This window comes from Branchiostoma belcheri, unplaced genomic scaffold, assembly GCF_001625305.1.
Source record: "Branchiostoma belcheri isolate BF01 breed outbred unplaced genomic scaffold, Haploidv18h27 scaffold20, whole genome shotgun sequence".
Taxonomy (NCBI): Eukaryota; Metazoa; Chordata; class Leptocardii; order Amphioxiformes; family Branchiostomatidae; genus Branchiostoma; species Branchiostoma belcheri.
In genome coordinates, this window is record NW_017803491.1 from 2,201,065 (window position 1) to 2,206,693 (window position 5,629).

The window sequence follows — 5,629 nt, forward strand, 5'->3', positions numbered from 1 at the left end:
AAAAGACATGCACATACATTTAATACTCTACAAGTGCACCACACATTGAAAATGTTGTTGAAAACGCGGCAACTTGATGGACTTTTCTAAGCCTGTGTAAAATTAGGAATGGTCGCTACCTAATACAGAAATAGTTCATTTCTTACGGAATATGCTGACATGTTCGTACTAGTTGCTAAGGAATAATGTCAGTCAAACAATGTACTGGTTTACCTGAAACAATGAGCGAAGTCGTCTCCATACCACGTGTCTCGGCATTTTAGTCTTCTCCAAAATTCGCCAGGTCAGGAAATCCGCATTTTCTCCTCAAAACATCACCAAAACGGCACAAATCCACAGCAAAAACTCCCAAACATTCTGCTGCACATTTACTAGGACATTCCACCGACGAAAACGTCTAAAAGTGCCCAGAAAGTTGTGAAAAATCAGCCCAGAGTATTCCCGTCGTACGAAAGCGCCATTTTGAACAGTTTGAACGGACCGTACCAAAATTGTTTTTACACAGGTGTGCGGAACGGCCGTGCATAAATAATGTGAAGTTGATAATCTAATTATGACGACCAATGACGGCCCGTTTCGGTGCAGGGCACTTATATGTGTCGAAGAAGGACGATTGGATTATCTAATTACGAAGGATACTAACTTTTTTTTTTTTTTTTTTAACACTTTATTGACAAAAATACAGAAAACATTACATACAGTATGACACATAAGGTTTACAGTATAAAAATACAAATACTATACATACATGATCAATGTTAGCATATTAAAAAACAACCTGAGACGCCCACACCATCAGTTACCCCCCCGTATTTACAATCATCATAAAATCAGAAGTGAATTGCTTTAAATCTAGTCTTACACTCTTCGAAGCTAGTAAAATGAAGTAAATCCTTAATGTACATCTTATATAAATAAAACTTAATATCAGTAACACAGAAGTACATTTTGTTCGACATATCGACACTACCATACACTATTTCGTGTGGGTCTAACTTAACGTCTTTTCCTACCACAATTTTCCACCACTTAAAGAATTCAACCCAAATTCGTTGTGCGTACTTGCATTGATAAAGCAGGTGCATTATAGTTTGTTCTGTATTACAATGTTGGCATAATCCTGATTCGCCTATTTTCCTTTTATACAACCACATTTTTGTTGGCAAGAAGTTATGTAATATCTTAAACATAAAAGTTTTGCAGTTTCGTCTCAACTAGTCGACTTGGGGCGAAGAAAAGTCGAGGAATTACATCCCCTTGAAAGATCTCTTCTAAATTATGTACATTTGTTGGAGGGACATACAGTCTTGCTACATATTTCTTATACAAGATTTTGTTTGTTACTTTCTGTATGTCTATTTCCTGTGTTTGTTCGTTAATATTACATACAGACATACTGTCAGGCTCTAACGAAGGATACTAACGCTGATGTCAATCTCGGTAAAAAAAATGGATGAAACTGTGCAGCTACAGGGCACCTTTAAATTTGTATTTCTATCCTCACAAATAAACATTTTCAAGAATAAGCTATGTGGCCACAGTATGAAACATATCACTCTTGCCCAATTTTCCAATTACAAAATGTAACTGTAATTTTATTTACTTTCGCGGAGACTTTAGAATAAAGGTAAAAACTGGTAGAATAAGGCCACACCAATTTAATTTGTTGGTTCTCGTATTTTTTCAGAAAAAATATGAAGCGACAGGGCGAAAAAGAATAAAAACAAGTCTAGGCATCCTATGATATAGCCCAAAATGCTATAGTAGGAGCCATGAAGTCAACACAAAAGACTGGGCTAATATTTAAACAAGGAATTTTGAACTTTTAACTAGAAAGGTTACATTTGCAAAGCAAATGTATAATGTTAACCTTCGCATATGGTCTGGTCTGCTAATTCTCACTCAAACACATTCACATACATGTAACGTTACTACTAGTAACGTTACATGGTGACAGGAGCAGAGCAGACCATGAAATTGCAACATTATGTAACCCAACACCAGTCACCATGGTGACAGGCGTCAACAAATCATGTCATTGGTCAGGTCATAGGTCACTGTTTGGAGAAGAAGAAGAGGAAGAAATTGAGCAAAAAAAATTTTTTTCCTTTACCTCCATGGTAAAAATAACAAAACTTTGGAAGTTTGGACAAAACAAGAAGAAAAGCAATCCCTCTAGCCTCGGACCGGCCGGCCCGTCTGTCCCTCACACCTCTGCTGACAAGTGTGAACTGATGAACGTTTTGGGACCGCCGCTGACGCCTGGGGACCAAGGCTAATTAGCAACATGACTACAGAGGTTTCCCACGGGACTAAGATGTTGACAGTTGAGGACTTTTAAGTTTCTCCCCGAATTTTATAGTTAAGCTGTAAGAGCCCGAAAAAACGTTCGTCTCAAATATAAAATGGAAAGAAATGCCTTGGTTTAAAGTCGTCGAACGATAATGACAGTTTCTGTGTTTTATACCGATCTGCCCTGGTATCAAACATCAGTTAGGACATGACTACATGTACTATAATGCCCTCGATTTCATTGAAATCATGGCAAAGAAAAGAATATGGTTTATATAATAGAATAACATCACTATCACGCAAATGAATGATTTTAGTGCTTATGTCTCAACCAATGCTAGACCTTACTCTCCAAGCAAAGGTTGGTGGGGAAGATTGTTACCTTTCTGATATGGAGGTAGCGATAGAAAAAAACGCGGCATATTAAGGTAACGATCTTCCCCACAAACTTCTGCTTGGAGAGTAACTGGAACTAGCAAGTAAGCAAAAGGACAAGGCTCTTTATTGTTGTTCGCCGGAGAAAGAAAACAGCACTCAGAACGGCACTTTCTATAGAAGTCGCCGTTACTATGGAAACAGTTTGCCGAAGACTAGCACACTTTGTGGATGTATCAGTGATAGAGACTCTTGAGAAAAGCGAGAGCACGAAAAAAGAGGGAAAACGCAGCAGATGAATCTTTTTAAGAAGAAGCAAGTAGCATGGATACTACTACAGTACCCGGCATGTCCGGATTTCGGATCCGCTACGCTCGAAAAAAGACGTGATTTTTTTTCGAGCGTAGCGGAGCCAAAATCCGGATGGTGCCCAGGCTTGGAAACAAGTTTGGGACTCAAGTAACTCGTGGACTGTGGCTATCTTTTACAAGAATCATTGAAGAAGAATCACGAGAAGATCTGCTCAAAGATCAGCGATCAGCTACTAGTATCCCTGGCTCTTGCTTTATCTGACCAAGGGGGTTAAATACTTGTATTTAACCTCCTTGATGTGACAGTGAGTGGAGAATACTGTCCGCAGCTCTTTAGCACATTTATTCTTGAGAACCGCCCTGCGAACAATTAGACCGTATTTGTTAAACTGCAAAGTAAACACCGCGTGTGAAATGACCTCTCTCGCCCGGCTAATCACTCCGATCTGTCATTGTCACTCAGAGAACTGTCACCAGGCATTGTTAGCACAGAAAAAAAAAACTTTACTCTAGCTTTCTTTGTTTTTGGTTTTTACTCTCAAGTTTTAGCTTTTTTTTCTTTGATTGTCACCAGGGATTGTTAGCGGAGGAAAAAACTTCAATCTGTAGCTTTCTTTATTTTAGTACTCTCAAGTTTTACCTTTTTTTTCTTTCACTGTCACCACGGATTGTTAGCAGAATGAAAACCCCCCAGACTTTCTCTTTTTGTTTTACTATCAAGTTAAAGCTTTTTTTCTTTCATGGCTTTTCTGATCAATTTCTAATAATCACAACATCGTCAGTTTTAAAGTAATTGTAGTACTTTGAATCTCTTTGAGTCTTTTTTTAATATTCTTTAATTTTTGCACAGACAACAAGTGCTTATCACTGTAAAACAATTGATATTTTAGTGTACTAGTATATGTATATCCTGGCACTTTTGCAATTAATTAATTCTGCAAAGTTGATTTAGGGTATTTAGGGATTATTATAATACTAGTATCACCTCGCATCCACTCAAACTTGGAAGTTGCCATCGTGTAGATGTGACATTTTTGTACCTTCTGTCTTTTGCGCCAATTATCGGCCAAACTGTTGTCGTATACTTGCCATCGGCTTAAGAAAACAAACGTAGTTTGGTTAAGACGCTCATTCCTTCGCGCAAAGAGGATTAAGAAGGTCTGTAGCAACTATCACTTGGCCGAGACGGCGAGAAAACGTGAAGGAAAATTCCACAACGACGCAAGGATAACAGAATAACGTCAAAGCCAGAAGCCCTCACCTTCGCATCTTGCAAGAGTTTAAGATATAGGCGTCTTATATTTAACAATAAAAATTTTGGAAGCCTGTTGGTATCTTTTCAACTGCCGGTAAATAGAAACAGTACTACTTGTATTTGAATAATTCACTCCCGATTCTCCTCTCTGTATGGCTTCTTCTTCAGTCTTTCTGTGGATAAATTTGCATTGATGAAATTCACTGTGGAATCTGTATTGGATAACGTTAAACTTAATCAATGTAATGTTTTTAGGTAATTTTTCGATCATGGTATTTGTGAAGTTCAAATTTTACCAATCACTCTTTTAGTAAAAGAGACTTGACTCATTTGTGAAAACACGACAATAGTTTCAACAGTCGAATCAGAAAGATAATCTTTTCTCCTGGCTTCTTCTATATACTCATGTCCACTTTTAGACTAAAGACCACATTTTCAGATAGCACGTTCATATCTAAGGCATATTTTAAAAACTTTAACAAGCACAGGGCACGTTAAGCTTGGTAGCAAAGTAAAGCAGACATTCCTATACCCTGGAAAGCATGGTTTGATAGTGATACTATAAGTACAATGTGTTATAGTAAAATCGTCGGTCCCACCAACTGTGCTTTGTTGCACAGAGAACAGTGTGTGTGCAAGTTATCTGAAACGCCGTCTTCTCAACAACAAAGGATTATTCTAAAAAGGTGTGAGTGGACCGATCTCGATAAATAATAATGTAAATCAGTCAACAATCGAGCCGCGAACCGGAGAGAGAAAATTGAAGAACACCTTTGGCGAAAAACAATAGCGGCGTCCAATTTTGCTTTCGTGGCGGCGAATTCCAGCGGTCGCGGTGCCCTTTGTTTTATTGTACCGTGAAAATTGCTTCTATTTTGTCAACTAAAACTCCACAATACGATTCCTACAACCATTTGTTTATGACTCAGTCCTTTTTCAGTCAAAAAGCTAACTGTCTGACGTAAACGTTTTTGACGACACAAAAGCAGATCAGACTAGACAGTTGAAATCAGTACTGTGTTGATGGTCCATTTTTGCGCACTGTTTTCTCCCAAGAGACTTAAAGCCTTTAATCTAAGAATAATAATTCGCTACTTTACAGTAATGATTCGTCTGGCCGGTTGTACCTGGATGACACACTAGCTCGTCTGAAGTCAGACGATCTTTGAACAGATAACGAAACACCTGCAAAGGGGAGGGGAGCGATTGGGCCATGATTCATGAACAATGGGCATCGTAAAAACGTGTATAGTAGCATGCTTTCCTTCTTTCCTGAAGCAAACTGATACTATTTGCCTAACAATAAGCAATGTATCAGCATCTCTACATTTTTCTTAATACAAAGGAAACGCCAATCCTACCAAAAAAAGACCATACAAAACCAGCCTTCCTTAAC